The 26,095-nt window shown below is 44.1% G+C and overlaps 2 protein-coding genes across 2 annotated transcripts in view; one reads left to right on the top strand and one right to left on the bottom strand.

Annotated features, from left to right (window-relative positions):
* The window catches only part of LIPA (lipase A, lysosomal acid type), a 118,499-nt gene extending 111,091 nt beyond the window's left edge, over nucleotides 1–7,408 (bottom strand). Inside the window, exon 1 of the mRNA XM_060241295.1 lies at nucleotides 7,399–7,408. The gene's annotated coding sequence lies outside the window, so the exon portion shown is untranslated. The remainder of the gene's footprint in view (nucleotides 1–7,398) is intronic.
* Nucleotides 7,409–24,346: 16,938 nt separating this feature from the next.
* Nucleotides 24,347–26,095, top strand: part of ASAH2 (N-acylsphingosine amidohydrolase 2) — a 50,160-nt gene continuing 48,411 nt past the window's right edge. Inside the window, exon 1 of the mRNA XM_060240821.1 lies at nucleotides 24,347–24,389. The gene's annotated coding sequence lies outside the window, so the exon portion shown is untranslated. The remainder of the gene's footprint in view (nucleotides 24,390–26,095) is intronic.

Here is a 26,095-nt window from a genome sequence, read left to right on the forward strand (position 1 = left end):
CTCTCAAACCGGCACCAGGCTCCTGCTCAAAAAAAGCCCTGACTACTTCAGGCTGCGGATGGAAAATCACATGAGTGAATGTTCCACAAGAGCTAAAGGATTAAATAAATAAAGTTAGTTCCTCAAAACCAGATTTTCTTTTGCTTTTGAGGAAACTAGTCAGCTCATCTGAGCAGTGGGAACTGCAAATAGGGATTCTAGGGAGGAACAGTAGAGGGAAGGGAGGGACCAGGAAAAACTAGATGTCAGTCATAAAATCTAATCAAACCATCTTCCGGAGGGGGCTGGGGGAGGAAGCACTTTGTGGAGAGAATTCTTCATACAAAAGAGCATTCCCTCACATGAGCCAGAATCTGCAGCCTGGTGGTATTGTGGACAATCGCCTCAGTCAGGCCTTTGTCATTTGGGAAGCACATGAGTCATTGAGAAGGCTATTCTACATAATTTGCAGGGTGGGTCAGAGTCCATCTAATAGCTACTTATAGTAGCAAGCAACATGTTTATGATGAGAAGGTGAACGGCAACGTGCAGTCAGCACTGTCCTGCAGGGACACCCCTACATGTAAGTATTTTGAATCCAAATATCAAAATTTTTAAATTAGTGTGTGGCTTAGAGATCGTAATGTTCTTACAGGGAAGTAAAGTGGCGAAAGGGAACGGCTAACTGTAGTTTAAAACCTAAGTTTTACATTAGTAAGCTGAAATTACCTGCGCAGGGATTGCGACTGTATTGCTGAAGTGAAATGTGATGCATGATTTCCCTTACGGATCTTTAGAGCAACCCCGGGAAGCTTTAGAGCAGATGGTTCCATGAAAAGGACGTGTGCGGAAAAGATAAAAAAGGTAAAAGTAGTTCCCTGTGCAAGCACCAGTCGTTTCCGACTCTGGGGTGACATTGCTTTCACAACATTTTCATGGCAGCCTTAAAGATAACATCTATCCCAATGCCATAGGAAAATCTTGAGTGTTTGTTTCCTCCCTAGAATGCAGTATTGGCCATGTTTATTTGATCAATTTTAAAAGATTTGTTTTATGTGACAGGGGTAGGGAAAGAACACTGGCTGAACATTAGGAGTGAATCACTGACCCAGGGCTTCAAAAGGAAACTGAAAGGAAAGGTAAATACGGTCAAAACCCTTGGGGAAGCTTGGAGACTATTTAAAACTATAATCCTAGAAGCTCAGATAAAATACATACCACAAGTTAGGAAAGGCACAAACAGGTATAAGAAGAGGCCAGCATGGTTAACAAACAAAGTAATGGAAGCTGTAAAAGGTAAGAAGGACTCCTTTAAGCGGTGGAAAACCAGTCCAAGTGAGATTAATAAAAGGGAACACAGGCAGTGGCAAATCAAATGCAAGACTGTGATCAGGCAGGCAAAAAGGGACTATGAGGAGCATATTGCAAAAAACATAAAGACCAACAATAAAAATTTCTTCAAATATATTAGAAGTAGGAAACCAGCCAGGGAAGCAGTGGGGCCCTTGGATGACCATGGGGTAAAAGGATTACTGAAGGAGGATGGGGAAATGGCTGAGAAGCTGAATGCATTTTTTGCCTCCGTCTTCACCGTGGAAGATGAGAAGTGTTTGCCCGCCCCAGAACCACTAATATTGGAAGGGGTGTTGAAAGACCTGAGTCAGATTGAGGTGACAAAAGAGGAGGTCCTACAACTGATAGACAAATTAAAAACTAATAAGTCACCGGGTCCGGATGGCATACATCCGAGAGTTCTGAAAGAACTCAAAGTTGAACTTGTGGATCTTCTAACAAAAATCTGTAATCTTTCATTGAAATCTGCCTCCGTTCCTGAGGACTGGAAGGTAGCAAATGTCACCCCCATCTTTAAAAAGGGTTCCAGAGGAGATCCGGGAAATTACAGGCCAGTCAGTCTGACTTCAATACCGGGAAAGTTGGTAGAAACCATTATCAAGGACAGAATGAGTAGGCACATTGATGAACACGGGTTATTGAGGAAGACTCAGCATGGGTTCTGCAAGGGAAGATCTTGCCTCACTAACCTGTTACATTTCTTTGAGGGGGTGAACAAACATGTGGACAAAGGAGACCCGATAGATGTTGTTTACCTTGACTTCCAGAAAGCTTTTGATAAAGTTCCTCATCAAAGGCTCCTTAGAAAGCTTGAGAGTCATGGAGTAAAAGGACAGGTCCTCTTGTGGATCAAAAACTGGCTGAGTAATAGGAAGCAGAGAGTGAGTATAAATGGGCAGTCTTCGCAGTGGAGGACGGTAAGCAGTGGGGTGCCGCAGGGCTCGGTACTGGGTCCCATGCTCTTTAACTTGTTCATAAATGATTTAGAGTTGGGAGTGAGCAGTGAAGTGGCCAAATTTGCGGATGACACTAAATTGTTCAGGGTGGTGAGAACCAGAGAGGATTGTGAGGAACTCCAAAGGGATCTGTTGAGGCTGGGTGAGTGGACGTCAACGTGGCAGATGCGGTTCAATGTGGCCAAGTGCAAAGTAATGCACATTGGGGCCAAGAATCCCAGCTACAAATACAAGTTGATGGAGTGTGAACTGGCAGAGACAGACCAAGAGAGAGATCTTGGGGTCATGGTAGATAATTCACTGAAAATGTCAAGACAGTGTGCGTTTGCAATAAAAAAGGCCAACGCCATGCTGGGAATTATTAGGAAGGGAATTGAAAACAAATCAGCCAGTATCATAATGCCTCTGTATAAATCGATGGTGCGGTCTCATTTGGAGTACTGTGTGCAGTTCTGGTCGCCGCACCTCAAAAAGGATATTATAGCATTGGAGAAAGTTCAGAAAAGGGCAACTAAAATGATTAAAGGGCTGGAACACCTTCCCTATGAAGAAAGGTTGAAACGCTTAGGGCTCTTTAGCTTGGAGAAACGTCGACTGAGGGGTGACATGATAGAAGTTTACAAGATAATGCATGGGATGGAGAAAGTAGAGAAAGAAGTACTTTTCTCCCTTTCTCACAATACAAGAACTCGTGGGCATTCGATGAAATTGCTGAGCAGACAGGTTAAAACGGATAAAAGGAAGTACTTTTTCACCCAAAGGGTGATTAACATGTGGAATTCACTGCCACAGGAGGTGGTGGCGTCCGCAAGCATAGCCACCTTCAAGAAGGGGTTAGATAAAAATATGGAGCAGAGGTCCATCAGTGGCTATTAGCCACAGTGTGTGTGTGTATATATATATATATATATATATATATATATATTTGGCCGCTGTGTGACACAGAATGTTGGACTGGATGGGCCATTGGCCTGATCTAACATGGCTTCTCTTATGTTCTTATGTTCTTAAAAGAAAAGCCGTTTTCCAATCCTGGAAAGTAATACAAGTTCAAACAAAAAGAGATAATCAAGGTGCATTCCCTTTTGAAATTCCCAGTAAAGGCTTCTTTTCAAGGAATGCTGCTGCAATTAAAATTACATTTTAGAAGTGTTGCCAGGTCTGTGTTGGAAAATAACTGGAGACTTTGGGGGTGGATATGGAGAGGGTGAGGTTTGGGGAGGGGAGGTGCCTCAGCAGGGTCTAAGGCCTTAGAGTCTACCCTTCCAAGCAGCCATTTTCTCCAGGGGAGTTGATCTCTGCCTGCTGGAGATTGGTTGTAAAAGCAGGAGATTTCCAGGCCCCACTGGGAGACTGGCAACCCTACATTTTAGAAATATGAAATATTGAATTAACAGGTGTAGAGGCACATTTCTAAGGCATCATAAACAGACCTTAGTTGCTAAGGTAATGATGCCATGTCAATATTTTTCTTGAGACACTGAGAAGCTCAAAGGGACCCCAAATATCTTCTTCCTAACTGAGGCCTGTGCTTTTCTGTTAGTGCCCCATTAATTGGGACTCCTGACTTGCAACTAAGGTGCCGGATTTGACACATGGGTCCCGCCTGCTGGTCAGTGTCAGTTCTGGAGTAGGCCAGTTTATATGAAACTGCTTTGTGTATATACTGTCCCTTTGTGAAATCTGGGAATACGTTAGAGCTTCATCGAGACTGCTTGTGATGCAGGTTTTTTTGCTAATGTGTTGAGATGTTACAGGTGCCTTCTTCTTCCTGAAAGAAACACTGGCATGCTGAATTGATACTCCTTGCCCTCGAGGTCTATAGTTGCTGGGCTTCTTTTCACCTGTTATAACAAATACAGATTCCTCGGGGGGCGGGGGGTATTACCAGAAGAAGGCTTTGTCAACCAGTTTAACTGGCCTTTATCAGGTTTGCCAACTGTGAGGGCAATTATAGCAAACTGATCTCATTGTAGGACTGTACCCCAAGTCATGCCCTCAGCCAGACTGATCCTGCAGTAATGTAGCGTTCCCCCCTCCCTCACCATGTAAACAGCCTTCAAGGTAGCAGTAAAGCGGTCTTACTTCTTTTTAAAAAATGGGAAAATCACATACAGTGCAATGCAAAACAGAGCCCAATGACTTCTGTAGACAGTGGAAGATGCAACTGTTTACAATTGCAATGGCCATCTGGGTTTCCGTATAATCTGGTACTAACAGAGTACATCTGTGTGGGGTGCGTTTTGAAGTCATTCATGGACTGTGTCTTAGGCACTGCTTTATTTCTTTCCACTGAAATATATATGAATAAAGGCTGCTGCATCTGCACCTGCTATAGTTTCTAGGTCCCTACCAGTCACCAGTGAGGTATGAGGGGGAATATTTTCTCTAAGCTGCACATGTGAGTGGCTGCTCATTAACACAGGAAGCCCTACTCAGTAGCAATTTGCCCATTGCCCATTTTAAGATTACATCAGTTATATTCTGCTCAGGATGCGAACTGCTCTGCTCGGGGGGAGAGGGAACATTCATTGTGGGGGAAGCAGGGTTGTCAGATCCAGGATAGGAAACTCTTGGAGATTTGGGGATGGAGCCTGGGAAGAACAGGGACCACCCTCCAAAGCATCCATTTTCTCCAGGGGCACTGATCTCTGGAGATGAGATGTAATTCTGGGGGATCCCAAGGTTCCACCTGGAGGCTGGCATCCCTAGCACCCCCATAGAATCTTACTTCCTAATTTGTACGCTTAGGTTTAGATGGTGTAATATATTTTCAGTAAAGCTGGTGTTGATTTCTGGAAAGCAGCTTTGTCTTTATCTTTTGGCAGAAGGGTTTCAAGCCAAAGAACCAAAACCACAACAAGTGAAAGTATACAAAGAGTGCAGACACAGCAATGCAGGGGAAAGTGGCAGTAGGGAAGCGACCAGGAGATACATAGGACACTCTGGTCTGGGCAGGGCAAGAGAGGATGTAATTTTCTTTAGTAGTGAAGGTTCACTTCTACCTTTCCAAAGCTTCCAGGGCGGTAGAGAAGAGAAAGTCAAGAGTAGGTGGAGGTGCAGAGGCAAACAGTCAGCTCCTACTTGCAGGAGGCTTACAGGAGATGCAGAGAGGACATTTTGTAAGCTGTGGTGTGCTCATGAGGACGGATTTGCTGAGGACTAAAAACCTGCTATTGATCAAGTCAAAAAAGACAGGAAGTGGGCAAGGCTGGTGGGGAAAGGCAGAGGAATGAGGACTCTGATGAAGAGCTGTGGGTGGGGTCTCCTAATTGCAAAGTGAACAAGGACCTGAGAGGTAAAGGCATAGCATCCCTTCCTGGTGGCTGAGGCCAAAGGGGGCCATGGCTTGCCCCACTCCTTTCCCGAAGAATCCTAGATACTCACAACTGTATCCAGTTTTACTGCCTTGTTGGCAGGTAATGTTGTTGAAGTTAGGTGACATCTCAGCTTATGGTTGGCTCTCTCTCTGAACATGGCTGTTTTTTATTTGCACTGGGTCTGAGCAGATTGACCTGCTTGATAGGGAAATCTCTCTAGTCTCTTTAGAATGTGTGGGTTAAAAAGTCAGTTGCAACACCTTTCTTTGTGACAACTGTAAGTGATCATGGAATAGGGTTGCCAGGTCTGTGTTGGAAAATACCTGGAGACTTTGGGGGTGGATTCAGGTGGGAGTGGGGTTTGGGGGAGGGAGGGGCCTCAGCATGGTACAAGGCCACAGAGCCCACCCTTCAAAGCATCCATTTTCTCCAGGGGAGCTGATTTCTGCCAGCTGGAGATAAGCTGTAAAAGCAAGAGATCTCCAGGCCCCACCTGGTGACTGGCAACCCTATCATGGAAATTCTGAAAACCAAAGCCATTCTAGTGGCTCCTCAGTCTATCTTCTACCTGGTCGTTCCCCCCGCCACACACACACACACACATATTTGTGCATGATTTAACTAGAAAAGCTGTAGTATCCCCAAAAGGTCTATGTAGCAAGACTCCACCCTCCAAAGAAAATGGTCCTTTGCACTCTGGCCAATTGTATCCACAAAAAGCTCCTAGCGGGAGAGCTATACGTTACCAATTTCAGTTGGATCAATAACAGAGGCAGCGAGGCGTTGTCAGGAAAACAGCTTCAGGTTTATTACAAACACGTGTAGGGTCTCAGGCTCTCGAGAGAGACTGAGCATCGAGTACAGCAACTCACAGCCTTTTATAGCACAGAGAAGTATTAATACATAGTATGGATACTGCCACACAATACACAACGGTTTACTTCCCTTTTCCATTGCAGTTGACAGTATGTACACCATGACATCATACTGTATGATTGTACTTTCATTGAACTGCATAATTGTACCTTTAATGCCATATTTGGATGTGACTTCCTATATGCTTTGCCCATATTTAGTTAGAGGAACTGAAGCCACTATTCTCCTCTGGTGTCGCTCGGTGTTACTTGGGGTCACCTTATGGTTGGGTATCTGATTTTATCTGGTTTTAACTGGTTTTCTCCTATGTACTTCAATTAGGAGTCAGTGTGGTTTAAGGACTTCTCATTTGTGTTATGATTCGGCTTGTGCTCAGTATGACTTCTGTTTCCTTTGTTGTAAACACCTGCAGTCTGTGGTCAGCTATGTAGGTTATGTAAGCACTCATTTCAGCAATCACAGTATATCTGGCCTTAGCTTAGTTCCTCTTTTGCCTTCTACTGAAGCTCTGCTTGTCTATTGCTAACAAAAGCCTTTTGTGTTTTGCCTTATCAAGCTTGCGTTCCTGCTGTATATGTGTTGATTATAGATTATTGAAACCGTTACTTTTGGGGTCCACTTCACCTAGATGCCACACTCAGTTTACAGTAACCACAATTGGATAATCTCCTCTTGCTCCACAATCTCACCTCCTTCCTAGCACGTAAGAAGCTGCCTGACTGTATTAATTATTCCCCTTAATAAAGTCCTCTGAGTTCAGCATACCAAACTTTTCAGCACTTCTGCCAAATTTGTGTAAGGATTCTTGTCATGTTGTCAAAAATCTCTGCTGATCTCCACTTGTGTCGGTCTTTGCCCAGATTGAGCACGTCCCTTTAAACTGGGCACAGAATCTAGGCCTGTGTCCATGCGACTAGGTTCTGGCCATGCAAAGTAATAGGTAACCAGAAACTGCAGATGAAAACAATAGCAGGACTAGCCACCTCAAGCAGGTCTCTGGGGAGGCAGTGCATATACAGCATTCCTTAACTTACTAGATAATTAAATGCTCAGTTTTCACAGCATGACACTGATAAGATGAGCCCGGGAGCACAGGCTTGCTTAATTTGGCATCACATGCTATGATAGAGATAACCAGCAACTAAATTCTCTATCTTGGTTTCTCATTTTCAGACAGCCACTGAATTAGGAAACATACAAATGTTTCACAAGCAGTGGGCTAATACTGAGCCCACTGCTTATATTGTGGTGTGACACCATTTTTCTTCTCAAGAAATAACAGCAAAGAGAGCTGGAGTCCAGTTCTGAACCAGATATCTCTCCTCCCACCCCACCCCACCCCAAATCTGCAAGGATGGCTGAGAAGTAAAACGCCAGGGCCTTGTCAGAGAGGTAGACTGAGAGTGGAAGATCTCCAAATTGACTTTATTAAGGGGAATAATCAATACATTCAGGCAGCCACAGTAAGATAACGAAGGAAAACCACTCGACACTAGAATGCCCTTGTTAAGATACAGCTATTCCATACACCCATGCACATTGCTCAGTATGTATCCCTCAAGAATGTATCCCTCAATATGTATCCCTTTGCCACCCTCCAAGCAGGGCCTGAATTACAGCTGATTTGCAGATTACAGGAGAAAATGGGCAGCTTTGGAGGGTGGACTCTATGGCATCACGTCTTTGATGAGTTCCCTCTCTTCCCCAGACTCCACTCTCTCTAAACCCCACTCCAAAATCTTCAGGAGTTTTCTGAGTCAGAGTGGATAGCTCTGCTCAAGAAGAGAGGGGAAGCAGGAGATCAAAGAGGTACACCAAGGCTGATAACAGATGGCCAGTTGGGGGCAGACGGGAGGCTCAAAAAGCAACACCCCAAAGCATCCAAATGCTACCCTGCAAGTTGTTCCCATCCTGTCCGTGGGACGACTTGGCGCGATCAGACAGCTATAGTGCATCATTCCCTGTAGCTTGCTTTGGACTTCTTTTTCCCCATTCATTGTTTGGTCAAGTGCATGTGTGCTAATGTGCCTATGCACTTGACAGCAATATCTTTTTTTTTAAGCCAGAAGTGGCTTGGGGCAGCTTGGCAGGTTCACACCACCAAGCTGCCTTGCTTGCGCACTTCCATGTCCAGATGCCGAAGAAGCGACTGGAGTGTGGCTCGGGAATTTGCTACCACTTCAAACGTGGTCGCTTTCTGAGCTGTTCTGAGGACACTGGAGGATGGGATGAGTCAATTTCTGAGGTGTCTCTGGGTCGCCTCAAACTGCTGGTCTGTAATCAGCCCTTGAGGACAAAGCAGGGCTCTACCGAGGCAGATTCCAGAACAAGATCTAAATCCTCAGGTAGGGATTCCCTAAAAGGTCCCAGGGGAGGAGCGGTAGAGAGCTGGAGTACAGAACATGTGCCAGGGTCAGAGAGAATTCTGTAGCAGAACTCAGGAGGGAAACCAAGAGAAAAAAAAGAATGAATGTGGCAAAGCATCATGCTCAGGCTTCATCAACTCATTACAATTTCCTTGTATAGAACTTTGTATCAGACGTGTGATGGAAGTTTTGCGCTTCCCAGATACACTCTGGCACTTTTCTGCTTGTGTCTGCAATGCAGCACACAGGCAGAAGTGGCTTTGGATCCCCACCATGCTGTCCCCTCTCCCATACAACCTACCCCCTGGAGCCACTATCAGCTCCACTGCAAAACTTACATGTGTCTGATAAATAACATGATTTTTACAATTGTGCCAATACCAGTTCCGTGGGGTGGTTTGTGGATGCCAAAACAGCATGAGGGAAGGCTGAAGCTGTTTCTCCATGCATGTTGTGGGTACAAACAGGAAGAAAGCCAGTCTGCATCTAGGAGGTACAAAGCTCCCATTGCATGTATGATACAAAGTCCTTGTGTTATTCCTCAGTTATGGCAAACACAAGGACTTTGTAAAATGTTGATGGAGCAAGAGTAGAGCATGAGAACATAATGTGGTAATTCTGCTTTAATCTAAGAGTTTGAGGCTTGAATGAAACCAAAGGACTCCTTTTTTCCCAGGTGTGGAGAATGGGGAGGGAAGCCAAGATGGACTAACAAATGTGCTTCCTGGTTAACTAAAGGTGAGGGTGTTCCCAGATGCTATGAACATTTCCAAGAAGAAGGAGAAAGCCTCAGAGCAGACAGGTAAATGCAGTTTTAGTTATCCTTGTTGGTGGAATTAGCAGCATTTTAGGCAACATTGCTAATAACCTTTAAAGCCCTATATGGCCAAGGACCGACCTACCTGAGGGACCGTCTCTCCCCATATGAGCCCCAGAGAGCACTGAGGTCAGTGGGGAAAAGCAGACTGAATATCCCTGGGCCAAAAGAAGTTAAACTTCAAAGCACCCGCACCCGGGCCTTTTCTGTTGCGGCCCCACAACTCTGGAACCAACTCCCAGAGGAGGTGCGGGCCCTGCGGAACTTAGACCAGTTCCGCAGGGCCTGCAAGACCGCCCTCTTCAAACAGGCGTTCACCAATAACTGAATTAATGTTTACCGCCAGATTAGTAACGTTTACCGCCAATGTTGACTTAGGAATGTTTTAATTAATTATTGATTATTGACTGATTTTAATGTGAATTTTAATGTGAATTTAATGTTTTTATTACTATTGTTTACCTGAAATGCTGTTAGCCGCCCTGAGCCTGCTTCGGCGGGGAGGGCGGGATATAAATAAAATTTTACATTACATTACATTACATTACATTACATAATGCAAGTCTAGAACTGTGTCAGCAAAAATGTTAATGCATCAGTACCTTTTGAGTATAATTATACCTTGGATTAACTACAGTCAGGTCTCGATTAATATTCTAGAACAGGATAAAGGGAGAAGATTCTCTCACAGATGCCATTCCCCAAATGAGTTTAATAAGATTATACGTAATCCTACCACTCCCTGCTGACATTGAGGGCCAAACTAGACTGTTATGAGTTGGGTTGGGCTTCCCCAATCCAATTTATAGACAAATGTTGTTCTTAAGCATGCCAGGTCCCTATTCAGCTCAGGAGTATGATGCAAGGGGGGGGGGGGGGAGACCTTCAGTCTTCCCCAAGCTACACCACTTTCTCAAAGCAAAATGGTAATGGGGAAATAAGATCCCCTGTGGCCATTTTAGCTCAGGAGAACTAGGATGGAGGCTGAAGCTCCTAAGCCAAATTGGGTCCAAACTGGGTCCCATAGTACTTGGGAGCATTAATTCCTTGATACAGCATCTGTCTATGTCACACTGGGGAATCCCGAACCATCATGGCAAGCCTGTTGTTGTCAACCTCCAGGTGGGGCCTGCAGATCTCCCAGAATTATAACTGTTCTCCTAACAGCAGAGTACAATTCCCTCAGAGAAAATGGCTGCTTTGAAGAGTGTACTCTATGGCTGGGTCCAGACCTGCAGCTTGAGGCGGCAGCATTCTGGCTCGGAGGAAACTTGGCACAGTGGAAAGCAATCACAGGGCGGTCACACAGCGCATGCCCTGCTGTCAGGAGAGGGACAGGCTGGGCATGCTCTGGAGGAAGGTCAGACCACTAAAGCACTTAAGAGATGCTTCCCAGGTACTCCCTGGCTGGTCAGATGGCCAGGAAAGGCAACAGGGAAGAGCTTGGGAGACCCACTACCACTTAGGAAGTGGTACCTTTTTATGCCACTCTAGAGATGCCAGGCGCAGGAGTGGTAAGCTGCAGTACTGCCGTCCAAGCTCTGCTCATGACCTGAGTTTGATCCTGTCGGAAGTTGCATTCAGGTAGCCAACTCAAGGTTGACACAGCCTCCCATCCTTCCGAGGTTGGTAAAATGAGTAAGCTTGCTGGGAGTAAAGTGTAGATCTGTGGTCCCCAATCTTTTTGACACCAGGGACTGATTTTGTGGAAGACAATTTTTCTATGGACTGGGGTGGGTGGGGCATGGTTTCAGGATGATACAATTGTGCACTTTATTTCTATTAGTTTGGTGTGGTGGTTAAGTGTGCAGACTCTTATCTGGGAGAACCGGGTTTGATTTCCCACTCCTCCACTTGCAGCTGCTGGAATGGCCTTGTGTCAACCATAGCTCTCATAGTCCTTGAAAGGGCAGCTTCTGTGAGAGCTCTCTCAGCCTCACTTACCTCACAGGGTTTCTGTTGTGAGAGAGGAAGGTAAAGGAGATTGTGAGACTCTAAAATTCGGAGTGGAGGGCAGGATATAAATCCAATGTTGTCATTTTCTTATTATTACTACTACATTGTAATATGTAATGAAATGATTATACAACTCATGGCCCAGTTGCTAACAGACCATGGACCGGTACCGGTCCACAGTCTGGGGTTGGGGATCCCTGGTGTAGATGACTGGGGAAGGCAATGGTAAACCACCCCGTAAAAAGTCTGCCATGAAAACATTGTGATGCAACGTCACCCCAGAGTCTGCACAGGGTTTAGAGTTGCACACCTTTTAGAGTTGCTAGGGATGGGGTGAGTATGGAAGTGGGATGATTGACAGATGTGCATGTCTGAACTTCAATTTTTAATCTGTCTGGGGGCTATCCTTGTGTCAGCTCTAACTGGCCATCTGGACCCAGCCCCACTGTGCCTCCTACCCTCTAACTCCACCCTCCTCAGCTTCCAGTGCCAGATTTCCAGAAATTTCTCAACCTAGAGTAGCAATCTTAAATCATCTGGAGAATAGCAGAGAACAGCTGGTCTCAATTGCCAAGGTGGGAGGGGAGAAGAAAGGCCAACAAAATATTGCATTATTCTTAGTATCTTGAGTCCAGATATTCCTGCTCGTCTCCATCCTGGTGTTATTTTCCATGTCCCAGTCTCCTGCTATTTCACCCTTCTGCACTACAGAAGAGGTTCCCTCCAATCTGCAATCAAATGCCATCATAGCGTTACATTATGCAATCTGTGTACCATGTCCTCTGCATTCCAAGCTTTCATTCTAAAAAAAAAAAATAGCCTCAGCCTCTTTCCTTGTAGAGATTTGCCTTTCTGCTTATATATTGACAACGGCTAAAAAATGAAAGCTTGGGATTCAGAGAACCTGATATACAAATGATTGTAACATTATAATACCACAGTGATATACAACTGCTGATTTTTAACAAACTGAAAACTCCTCAGTGGTACAAAGGGCAATGGCTGCTGCCAGGGTATGGTTGCCAACCCCCTGTTGGGAAATGTACATACACACAGGAAACCACCACAGATGGACTGAACAACACAAATTGCTGGTGAAAAAGTCTTAAAGACCACTTAAATCCTTTACAAACCAAATTCTATTATATTCATAGGACACATCAAAAGAGCATATTATGCTTCTCATATATTACATACATCATTCATATCATTGCATTTAGAACATGAACCCTTACCAAAATTCATAAAGTTACAGTCTCATGCACTTGCAATTAGCATGTCCTGCAGTCATCACTCCACGATTTACACATCCAGCACAAATCTGGATGCCAAGTTTTCTTCTCTGATGGGTTGCCAGGTAGCACTTGTAGACTGTAAACTTTTTTGTAGACTTTCACAAAGAAAGAGATACAGCTACTTTATAGTCTACAAGTGCTAGGGTATAATGGAGAATATCTGAGGCTCTAGGAGGCTGTTTTTTGAGGTGATTTTCAACATATCATCTGATGCCTTTCCTCAACCACCACCACCCCCAGTTTCAAAAAGATTGGACCCTTTAAATGTGATGGCAAAACTCCCTTTGCTTTTCAATTGTGCTTGTCACAATCATGCTTTTGGCTCAACCCCCAAAGTCCCCAGATATTTCTTGAGAGAGACCTGACAACAACCCAATGCCAGGGAAAACATGGGAAAGCCTTGTGGCTGTTGACTAAGCATAATGGCAGCACAGAAACCATGCAAGCCTATTAATATGAATAACACCACAAAAATGAGCACTTTGTAGTAAGCAGCTACAAAAGGGGGTAATTATTCACTAATCATTATCTATAATAAACTCTGACACAGGAAGTAGTTCCTGTTTTTACCTGCACTTCTATTCTTCTTTATAAGGCTTTATTTTTATGAGCTATCACTGTTTATGAGCTATGTCTCAGGTGGTGACATCCATTGTTTTCAGTGCATCATTTTTATGCATGCCAGTGTGGAATACTGGTTAGAGTGACAGACTAGGATTGGAGAGCTCTAGGGCCAGTTGCATTCTCATAGATTAGCCTACCGCATAAGATTGTTGCAGCGATAAATGGGGAAGGGAGAACCACATACACTGCTCTCAGGTCCTTGGAGGAAGGGCAAGAGAAAAATGCACTTGGCAGATTTTTTCCCCCTGAAACAGCCAGTGATGATCAAAAGTAAGAGTCTCTATCAACCCCAGTGTATTTCAGTGTTCCAGTGAACAGATTTACTTCTTTCCAGTGTACAATACTACGATCCAGACAGGACTTTTTCTGAGCAAGAGTGCACAGAAATACAGTTCCAGCTGGCTTGATGCCAGAGGGTGTGGCCTAATGTGCAAATGAATTCTTGCTGGGCTTTTTTTGTAGAAAAAAGCCCTGCGCAAAACAATGGTGGTGTCAGGGGGTGTGGCCTCATATGCAAATGAGTTCCTGCTGAGCCTTTTCTTTTAAAAAAAGCCCTGCACCCAGATATGTGTTGAAGTAACTTGACAGGGCTTGTACGTTAAAACCCGCTTTTATTTGATATCGTGTTTAACTGGAATATAGTCTTGTACCAACTGCATTAACATCTCTTCTAAGAATAGTGTGCAATATTCTGAGAGGGGCAGCTCTCCCAAAGCATCAAACAGGATTAGAGTCTTGTTGCATTTGCTCCTTTGGATAAAAGAAAGCCCCTGACCTGGATAGCTCAGACTAGCTTGCTCTTGTTAGATCTCAAAAGCTAAGCAGGATCAGTCCTGGTTAGTACTTGGAAGGGAAACCACCAAGGAAGCCCAGGGATTGTGACACAGAGGCAGGCAATGGCAAGTCGCCTCTGTCATTCTCTTGCACCAAAAACCCTCCAAGGTTGCCATGAGTTGGCTGCAACTTGACAGCAAAACAAAAATGAGAAGAAGAGGAATGGCCCCAAAGAACGTGCCACTTAATTCAGTGAGTCTGCAACAGGCTTCAATTCCACTTAATGCTCTGTGTGGTGGAACCACCCTGCTCAGACCTGTAGGCCCTATTGCTCCCACCTTCTGGCCTTCCTAAGGTTTTTCTCAACATCTGGAGAGGCTTTTCTTCCACCATCAACTGACCTTTGTATGGAATTGCCCACTGGGAGGGTCAGGACTCCCAGTTTCCCTTCCTAGTAATGACGCCTTGCCTCTCGGTCTCCTGCTGCCTAGTGCCTGGTCACCACAGGGACCATTTACTGCATTGAATGCCCCTGGAGGAATAGCCACTTGCCAACTGCCTGCCTCTCCTTGGTGCTCCTTTTAAAATAGTGTGTCCAAGACAGTGATGGTGGAGCCATGGAGGTCTATGTGGTCCTCGCATCCAAAATTATAAAGTGTTTATTAAAAAGAAACTGTTCCCAAGCTTATTATTAGCACAGCACCAGACTGAGCAAGGGATTTCAAAAGAAATGGGCAAAACACATATCCTCTGTCCCTCTCTATATACATGCCCTATACATATAAAAAGATGTTAAAATATAGGACAGGCTCTTTAGCTTAGGAGTTCTGGATCTCTACAGCATTTCAGTTACCTTGAAGTTTGCTTGAGCTCATTAGGCAATCACATAGTCAATAGCTGCTTTGCCAGTGGAGACGTCTGTGTGCTTTCTTTGGACTCAGTATCCAAGGGAAAGAGACCTCCTCCTCAATGCAAGTTTTTATCATATCTTTTTCTCTACTCACTGAACAGGTCACACCAGGTCAAAGAGGCTTTTTTGGGACACCTCCAGGAATCTCCTTCCTGAAGTCTCTCTAGTATTCTATGCCTCCAAATTTCTGTTCCCTGCTTGGAGAAAGTTGGGTGAGCATGGCCCATCAATTATCTCTCTTGCTAGGTCTATTAGCATTTGTACGAAGGTGGGCTGAGGTATGTCTGGAAAGCAATTGCACTATTTCTTCCCCTGCCTGTTCTCTCCCCAGAGAGAGGGCGGGGAACCTTTTAAAACACAAAGTGGAGGTTTTGCTCATTTCAAACCTTCCAGGGGGGGCGGAAATGAATTTCTTCACAGTCCTAGCTACTTGAAGTCTAGTGATTACCTAACTGGTATTTCTTTTTTTCCCCTAAAGCAAGAATTTCTGTACTGTTCTTACCACCTCTTTAGTCAGGTCATTCATTTGTTTATTAACATATTTATACCCTGTTTTCTTGTGGTTCAAGGTGGCTTAAATGCCGAGGACTCAAAACATACAAAATCCAATAAAACCCTATTTATTGTCCCTTGTCCAAGAAAATGCCTGCATCTTAAAGCCTATTAAAAGCCCTTGCAACTAAATTCACCTTATCATGCCTCCTAAAAAATTCTAAAGGCAGTGCTTTCCTCACCTCCTTATATGTAACTAAAAAGAGGGTAGAGTGTGGGAAATTCTAGGAGACATAAAATATGTTTAATCTAAATTTTAAGACTGAACAGTCCATGAAGATGGTCTTGTTTCCGTATTGTGTTTCCTACTAAAGCTCTACAATTTTTTAATGACTGGAAATGCTGATATTGTGAACATAAGAGAAAAAGAACTGTGTGAGAATGTCCTTTAAGACAGGTGGTTTTGAAACTCAGAATGCACATGGAACTAAATCTAGGCTTAGGACATTGATCCTAAGAGCTATGAGACCTGCTCTGTTCTGGAGTCAATTGTCCAAAATATTTCTTGGTAACCAGGTCTTGTAGTCTTTGTAATGGCATAAAGTATTTTTATTTACATTATTCCTCCTTATCACGTACTGACATTTAAGTGATGTGAACTCTCTCTCTCACTCTCTCTCAGTGGCTTAATTTTTATAATTTGTATTTCTACATAGTAAAGCTGAACCCATAAACGTTAGCTTTTCTACCATTGTGTACCTCTTAAATACAGGGGCTTCCTTGTGTGATTGTTCACATCCATAACAACAACAACAAAGAAATACATTTATTCAAAATCTCCTTGTTTTGTAGTATGGCAATATTCAATATTATCTGGCCACAAAGATAATTCTATAGTTACTTTTTAAAAGAAAATGTCCTACTTTTTAAAGTACAACCTAATCATCTGGCATTTCCTGGTTGCCTGAAAGAGGAAAGGGGTTATCTTTTTAATCCCCCCTCCCTTCGGCTCAGGGGATGTTGTTGTCAACTGTCAAGCCTTCTCGTTTTTTCTTATCTCTTGAAAAAAAAGATAAGGCATCCCATCTATCTTCTACTAGAGCCAGTCTGGTGTAGTGGTTAAGTGCATGGACTCTTATCTGGGAGAATCGGGTTTGATTCCCCACTCCTCCACTTGCACCTGCTGGAATGGCCTTGGGTCAGCCATAGTTCTCGCAGGAATTGTCCTTGAAAGGGCAGCTTCTGTGAGAGCCCTCTCAGCCCCACCCACCTCACAGGGTGTCGGTTGTAGGGGGTGGGGAGGTAAAGGAGATTGTGACTGCTCTGAAACTCTTCTTCTTCTTCGTCACCACAATTAATCAAATTTGAGTCCCATAGCACATTTAAGACCAATGAAGTTTTATTCATGGTATAAGCTTTCGTGTACACTCACACTTCTCCAGATACCTGATATCATTTCAGACAGGGTTTTTTTGTAGCAGGAACTCCTTTGCATATTAAGCCACACACCCCTGATGCAGCCAGTCCTCCCAAGAGTTTACTGTAGTCCCTGTAAGAATAACCCTGTAAGCTCTTGGAGAACTGGTTACATCAAGGGGGTGTAGCCTAATATGCAAAGGAGCTCCTGCTACAAAAAAAAGCCCTGAGATATCTGCGCACATGCACACCAAAGCTTATACCACGGGGAAAAAAACTGTGTTAGTTTTAAAGGTGCCACAGGACTAAAACTTTGTTCTGCTGGTTCAGACCATGAAAGCTACCCACCTGGTTTTATCAGCATGAAGAGTTGTGTGCAACCATTAATAAAGAGGTTGATAAAAAAGGAACCATGGCAGTTATCTAAGATAATCATGGTGTTCATGATAGACTGTAAGAACAAAGTCTATGTGTATCAGTGCCAATTATGTTGCTAAACTAGGAGAAATCTTATCAGGTCCCGATGGCTTGGCCTTGTGGTTTTGTCATAACAGAGAAACTGCTTGATAAGATGTTCAGTATCTGTTTTCATCTGTGATTCTGTAGCTTGGAAAGAATATTGGTCATGGCATGGTATTTCCCTTGGTAATGTTCTATATCAGAGGTGGCCAAACTGCAGCTCGGGAGCCATATGTGGCTCTTTTATACGTTTTGTGTGGCTCTTGAAGCTCACACCACTGCGCCAATCAGCTTGGAGAAGGCATTTCTCTCTTTAAATGCATTCTCCAAGCCAAGACAGGTGGTGGCTTGGAGAATGCATTTAAAGTTAAAGTTGCTTTCATTCCATCTTTCCCTCTCTCCTCCCATCTCTTCGCCTTCCTTCCTTGTGGCTCTAAAAACATCTGACATTCACGTCTTGCAGCTCTCAAACGTCTGATGTTTATTCTATGCTGCTCTTACATTAAGCAAGTTCGGCACCCCTGTTCTATATTCTTCTTCTTGCAGGCTTGCCATCTTTGCTTTCTATTCTGCCTCCATGCCAGTCTGGCATTGCCAGATGACATCCCTGCCTCCCAAATTGCCTGGTCCACTCACTGACTTCACTGCCTGCATTTCCCTTTCCACTCTTCTCTCGTTCCCTCCCTTTGCTGCTTCCATTTCTCAGCCCCCCCCCCATTTCTCCCTCCCCCATCATCTAGGGTTGCCATATCTCCTGGCCATTGGCAGGAGATAGGAAGGCAGAGTTGCCAGGTCCAGATTGGAAAACTCTTAGAGATTTGGGGATGGAACCTGGGGAAGACAGAGAACTCAGTGGGATACAATACTACAGATTCCACTCTCCAAAGCATGCATTTTCTTCAGAGGAACTCAGGGCTGGATTAACAAACAGGCCAAGTAGGCACTGGCCTGTGGGCCCCCACACCTTTAGGGGCCCTGGCTGGTTTGCCTCTCTCTGCCTCCCCCCTGCAGCCTTGTCAAGGGGGCTTTTGAGAAGGTGCCTGCAGGTGATATTAGGAGATACTTTACAAGGGAGCCCCCAAGATTTGGATTGTCTAGGGGCCTCCACAGAGTTTAATCCAGCACTGGAGGAACTGGCATCCCTTCCTCCTTCCCTTCCTCCTTCACTCCTTATAGCCAGTTCAGGCACACAACTGGCTGGTAATAACAGAAGGTTTTGTTAAAACCTTTTGTCTAGACAAATGTTCCAGCTGACACAGAACATCTGCCTCAGGTGCTGCTGGAATAGAGAAGACTGTCCCTAGGCTGGGGCTTTTATCTTAAAGAGCTGTGAACAACCAGCCTCTCTAGCCCATTACTGGGGCTGGAATGTGAGTTTCCCAGGGAGGCCCGGGAATGGTGCTGGTTTCAAAGCTGCAGGATGTACCCTATTCCAATCTTTTTCATCGCCACAACAAAGGCCCCTGCAAGTAGCAATCACTGAGCTCCTTCCACCACCCCCACCACTCCTCAGGACAGCTTTGCTTCTAATTAGCTTGAGTTTTGCTGCAATGCCTGTTTTGACCCAATGGATAACAATAGTAATTGTAGTGCCACTAGGCATAATTTCGCATCTCTGAAGCAGCAGATGTCCCAGAACATGCTTGGGATTATCAGACGCGGTAAAGAAGAAATCACCAGTGCTTGCAGAGAAAAAGTTAGGAAAGCTAAAGCTCAGTATGAGCTTAGGCTGGCCAAATATGCAAAACAACAAAAAAGGGTTCTTTTCTTATGTTCAGAGTAAGAAAAAGAGCAAGGACATGGTAGGCCCATTGTGAGGGCAAGAAAGTGAAATTGTAACAGGTAATGAAGAGAGGGCAGAACTGCTCAATTCCTACTTTTCCTCAGTCTTCTCTTCTGAGGTGAACGGTGCTCAACATGGCAAAAACAACATATAAGGAGGGTATGAAGTTCCAACCTAGGATCAGCGTAGGGGTAGTACATAAACATCTAGTTTCTTTAAGTGAAACTAAGTACTCAGGGCCAGATGAATTGCATCCAAGGGTTCTAAAAGAGCTTGTGCATGTAATTTCTGAGTCTCTGGCTATTATTTTTGAACATTCTTGGAGAACAGGAGATGTGCCGAAAGATTGGAGGCGGGCGAATGTTGTCCCCATCTTCAAGATGGGGAAAAAAGACGATCCGGGTAACTACCAACCCATCAGCTTGACATCTATACCTGGAAAAGTTTTAGACAAATCATCAAACAGTCAGTCCTGGAACATTTAGAAAGAATGAATGTGATTTCTAAGAGCCAGCATGGTTTTCTCAAGAACAAGTCATGTCAGACTAACCTGATCTCTTTTTTTGAGAAAGTGACTACCTTGCTGGATCGGGGGAATGCTGTAGACATCGTTTATCTTGATTTCAGTAAGGCTTTTGATAAGGTTCCACATACTATCCTTGTTGACAAGTTGGTAAAATGTGGTTTGGATCCTGTTACCATTAGGTGGATCTGGAACTGGTTGACAGATCGTACCCAAAGAGTGCTTGTGAATGGTTCCTCATCCTCTTGGAGAGGAGTGACAAGTGGAGTGCCTCAGAGATCTGTCCTGGGACCTGTTTTGTTCAACATCTTTATCAATGATTTGGATGAAGGAATAGAGGGAATGCCTATTAAATTTGCAGATGATACTAAATTGGGAGGGGTTGCAAACACAAAAGAAGACAGAAACAGGATGACCTTGACAGGTTGGACAACTGGGCTAAAACCAATAAAATGAATTTTAACAGGGATAAATGTAAAGTTCTGCATTTAGGTAGGAAAAATCCAATGCATGGTTATAGAATGGGGGAGACTTGTCTTAGCAGCAGTATGTGCAAAAAGGATCTAGGGGTCTTAGTGGATCATACGCTGAACATGAGTCAATGGTGTGATGTGGTGGCTGAAAAGGCAAATGCAATTTTGGGCTGTAGCAACAGAAGTATAGTGTCCAGATCACATGATGTGATGGTATCGCTTTACTCTGCTCCGGTAAGACCTCATCTGGAGTATTGTGTTCAGCTTTGGGCACCACAATTTAAGAGGGATATAGACAAGCTGAGTCCAGAGGAGGGCAACGAAGATGGTGAGGGGTCTGGAGACCAAGTCCTATGAGGAAAGGTTGAAGGAGCTGGAGATGTTTAGCCTGGAGAAGAGACGTCTGTGAGGTGATATGATCACCATCTTCAAGTACTTGAAGGGCTGTCATGCAGGGGTGGGCAACGGTAGATCTCCAGATGTTTTTGCCTACAACTCCCATCAGCCCCAGCCAGCTACATTACTAAACATTTCTATATTCATGTGTGAAAGTTCACACGGTTCCCTTCTTTATCTCACCTGTGGTTACTCTCCCTGGGTCCAGGCGCTGCCTGGGAAATTGTCCCTGGAGGCTTTATCTTCAAAGGCACATTCTTGCATTTGTTAGTAAAGCAAAGGAGGCGCAAAAGAGGCACCAGCTAATTCTCTACTTTGATGTGCCTCAGCTTTGTTTTAGGGTTAGTAGCAGTTACAGTATGGCAGTTATATTCTGATAAACATAGACAGTCATAGTAAGATAAAACATTGCTTGACAATCACAATATTTACTATTGGCACCAGTGTTAGAGATGCTCTGACAAAAGTTGAGAGTTGACATTCCCTGGCCCAGCCATAGGACTTCCATCTTCATAGGATTGCCCTTAACTACACTGAACTTCATCTGCCATGTTGAGATGCCTATTTTCTCAGTTTGAAGACAGTTTCTCGGAGCTCTTGACTCATCCACTTTGATTTTTACCAACCTGAAAAAGTCTATGCTATCCATAAGTGTGGCTATTGTACTGTTCATCCGCAGTTCCTGGTCACAAATTAAATAGCACTGGTCTCAGTACCAATACATCATTAGGGAGCAGACAGAAGCCTTCAAATCTCATGGTTATTTTGACATCTCATCAGCTTTAGATTTCCCAGACAGTGGAAACTAAACTTGATGTCAAAGACTCCTGTGCTCAAGTTTTGCTTGTTTTTTTTTTTTAATGCTGATTTTTCAGCCCCAAGTAACAATTTTGGATATTGGGAAAAGGTTGCTGGGAGAAATTTTGTGTAACCTTTTCCTCCCATGTGTGTCCCACTATATAAAATTTCCCTTCTGAAGCAAGAATTGTGCCTTTCAGTGAAATATATGCATTTTGGTGCCTGTATCTATGCATTTTCTTATTGACAGCCAATTGCAGTATTTTATATCATTGGAAAGCTATGAAAATATATATTTTAAAAACCTTTTCCAATGTTCCTTCCCTTTCCTTCAAAACTGCACAATTTTCCCTGTCTATTCCACTCTGCCATCCTAAGGTTTGCCACCCCAACAGTAAAAGATGCATATACACAACACACTGCGTAAGGTATGAGGGCTGAAGTACATCAGATAATCTCTTGACAGGTGAACAAACTGCTGGTTCAGGACCTGAGAGTTTTCAAGGTCTGTAATTACATGTCAAAGCACTTGGCACCTGTACCTTTGTCATGTGATGACAAAAATCACATGCACCCTTCACCCCTCAGCTGTCAGGGAAAAGATGAGCACACTTCCCTTTTATGTGTTAATAAAACAAGAAGCAGGAGGGTGGGTTGCTTTAAAAGAAAACTGGAAAACTCAGAAGATGGGAGAGCTAGTCCCTCTTCTTACACACAGGTAGTGCTCTTGGCTCTGTTGGTGCCCATGGATATCTAGCTGGCAATGGAGGCTAAGACTATGTTTAACCCAGTTAGTCCTGTATGCCATCTGAACCCTTTCCTAAACAGAAGGGATTCAATCACAACTGCACATGCTTTATTTATTCATTTAGTCAGGGCTTTTTTTGAGCAGGAATGCACAGGAATGCAGTTCCGGCTGGCTTGGTATCAGGGGGTGTGGCCTAGTATGCAAACAATATCCTGCTGGGCTTTTTCTACAAAAAAGCCCTGTGTGAAACAATGGTGCCACCTGGGGGTGTGGTCTAATATGCAAATGAGTTCCTGCTGGGCTTTTTCTACAAAAAAAGCCCTGCATTTAGTTGATTTATAGCCCGCCTTTCCTACAAAGCAGGCTCAGGGTGGGTTCCGTCAGAACAGCATACAATCAGCAATTTAAAACAAGTTAGAATTGTAATAAAACAGCTAAAAGATACACTCTAGACTTAAAAAACAGCTATAGCAAACTCCGCCTCAACAGGGATGACCTATCGATCCAGGTCTAACAGATCCCAGAGCTTTGAGATGGAGATGGGGGAGGCTTAACAGGTGACACCCATTGCCTCAACTGAAGGCCTGGTTGAAGAGCTGGTTGAAGAGCTGCGGGGCTCATATGGGGAGAAGCAGTCCTGAAGGTATGCTGGCTGCTGGCTGTATAGGGAGGTGTGGCGAATGGTAGCTCTCCAGATGTTTTTTGCTTACAAGTCCCATCAGCCCCAGCCAGCATGGCTGATGGCTGGGGCTGATGGGAGTTGTAGGCAAAAAACATCTGGAGAGCTACCGTTGGCCACCCCTGGTATAGGGCTTTAAAGATGATTATCAGCACCTTGAAACAGATCTGGTACTCAATAGGCAGCCAGTGCAGTTTGCGCAGCACAGGATGGATCTGTGCCCATACAGATGACAATGTGTTCTGCAGCATCTGGAGTATCTGGAGCAGGCCCAAGGGCAGCCCCACAGAGAGAGAGTGACAATAATCCAGCCTGGAAATAACTGTCACATAGGTCACTGTGGCCAGGTCACGGGGGTGAGATATGCGGCCAGCTGGCTGACCCACCTCAGATGAAAAAACACATATTTTTATTAAATTTTGTACAATGATAGTTTTATTATTTATTTGTGCAATAATTGCAGCCAGTGCTCCTCAAGGCAGTCAAGAAAACAACACAATTTTAAAAATACAATATTTAACAATCCAGACACAAAACATTAAGTCTGTCAAAGCCAACCCCTTAATTCACTAAAATCCCATTGCAGAGACATCCTCAGAGTCCCTGCTCTGAATGCCTCCACAGTCTGTCTTGAGAGAGAAGGTTTTTTTCCCCCATTGGTGGCACCAAGACACTGCAAGTCCTTCCCAGGGAAAGTTTGCTTTCTTCTGCCTCCATTGACCTTCTGAAAGAAAGCACAGCGCTTTTTCAGGGGACTTTTGATTTGTGGTTCTGTGGACTGTGCTGTAACTAGAGCACGTTTCTTTCACTGAGGGCCTGTGGTTTTGTCTTTTTAATGAGTTTTATGATACTCGGTGTTGTCACCCCATTGATCGCCCACGGATTGCTAGGGTTGATTCAGCTGATCTGGCTGGCTAGGCGGGTGTCCCCTACCTCCCTCATCGCTCCATGTGCATCCTTCCCGAAGCTGTATGCTTGGTGGAAGAGGACGACCATCCCAGATAGAAGGAGTGTACTGTTCTTCAGTCAAGGGTATACAATACTTGGTGTTTACATTTTTATTTAAAAAAACCAGAAGCCCAGGACCCATTTCTCATTTGAGGATGGGATGTAAATATTTTACCTACATAAATGTGGAAGTATCATCATGTTGTGTGCATAAGGGTGAGATTCATGTGATCTGAACATGCATCTCTTATGAGTGATCGCTTGACAAATGCAGTAGTGAAACACTTGCAATGATTGTCCAGTGCATGCATGTCAGATGAACAGCTTACTGTTTCTTCCAAATCTTGGGAAGTATATGAGCAAAAAAGAAGCAAAAGACAATATCTGCACATTTACTCTTTCAGTTTTTGGAATTCTATATCTTTGACTCCAATCAGTTATTTGTAAGGTAAGTTTCCTCCCTTTCAGTTACAGACACTATTAAAAGTGACTGACTCTCTCTCATTCTCACTCAAATCAGACTCCTTCTTTGTGACTTAAATAGTTTGCTGCAAGGCTCCAAGACTGTCATATTGAAAAAAATCTTCTTGATTTTTATATTTGAAATCTTGGATTAAATTATCATTTAAAAAGCAAAGTGTCTTAACTGAAGTGACAGATCTATCTAAAATGCATGTGCCTATGACAGCTGCATGATCAGACAATGCTCTGGGTTCTATTTAACTGTCAAGTAGTCAGGTAATGACCAGGAGTCACAAAGATAAAATCAGTAGGGGATTAAATTGAATGCGGGTTACAGTAAAAAGCATAATCCTTTTTTTGAGGATTAAAAATGCTCTAGGTCTCTTTGAAATACCTTTGAGAACAGATTAGAAGGGTTTTGTTTGTCTTAATTTGTGGTAACCTATTCAAGCTTGGCTTTAATATTCCAGAAAGTGGCAACAAATTATAATTTCACCCTGAGCAGATTCTTGAAGAGTTATGAAAATACTATAGACTGAAAGGGTTGCCATGCTAGGAGTACAGGTTCTCACCAAAGTTAATTTTATCTTATCAAGATTGCCCTGCAACATTATGTATCCCTCACCAGACTCTTGCCAGGCTATCCCAATTTCATTAGCTCTCAGGAGCTAAGCAGAATTGGCACTGGTTAATATTTGGATGGGAGACCACTAAGGAAGTCTAGGTTGCTATGCAGAGAAAGGCAATGGCAAATCAGCCCTCTCAAGCTTTTGAAAACTCCACAAGGGGCCACTATAACTCGGCTGCTTGAGAGCACTTTAGACTCGCACATCAGCCTCTATCTCTCCTGCTGCCTCCCCCAGGCTAAGCTTCAGTTACTAGTTATTTCTACACTGGGGCAGACTCCCGTTTCCCAAACAGGATTCAGGACCTATGACAAAACGATACTTCTTAGCAGGGCTCACTTTGTAGCAGGAGCTCCTTTGTGTATTAGGCCACACACCCCTGATGTAGCCAATCCTCCTGGAGCTGATAGGAGGCCCTGTACTAAGAACCCTGTAAGGTCTTGGAGGATTGGCTGCATCGGGGTGTGGGGGTGGCCTAATATGCAAAGAAGCTCCTGCTACAAAGTGAGCCCTGCCTATTATATCAGTAGATGTTTCCATATGGGAGCCAAATGATCAGAAGATGGTCTTCAGATAGCAATTTTGTTCAAGGATTCACCTCAGCTAAGACAGACCACTGCCCCTTCAGTTAAGGGTAGGGGATGGCTGGTGACTATATGGGGAAACATAGCCTGCGTTTGGAAGAGAGACAAAGAACAGAAAGGAAGGCACTGAGTGAAGATCACAGGCGATGGTCTCTGGGAAGCAGGTTCTTTCTGAAGAGCAGGTTTGCAATGTCAGACCTGCTGCTATGTAACAGTGCCTGTCTGCCTCCGTTTGTACTTGTAGACAAAGCAAATTATTATGAAAGCATAACAATTCTCCCGTCCTAAGCAAACCTAATCTAGGAGACATTGCCTTGGGATAGGGTTGCCAAGTCCAATTCAAGAAATAGCTGGGGACTTTGGGGGTGGAGCCAGGAGACATTAGGGGTGGAGCCAAGATCAAGTCTATGACAAGCATGATTGAACTCCAAAGGGAGTTCTGGCCATCACAGGAGGACATTTAAAGGGACCGCACACCTTTT

The sequence above is a fragment of the Heteronotia binoei genome, chromosome 6 (assembly GCF_032191835.1).
Source record: "Heteronotia binoei isolate CCM8104 ecotype False Entrance Well chromosome 6, APGP_CSIRO_Hbin_v1, whole genome shotgun sequence".
Taxonomy (NCBI): domain Eukaryota; kingdom Metazoa; phylum Chordata; class Lepidosauria; order Squamata; family Gekkonidae; genus Heteronotia; species Heteronotia binoei.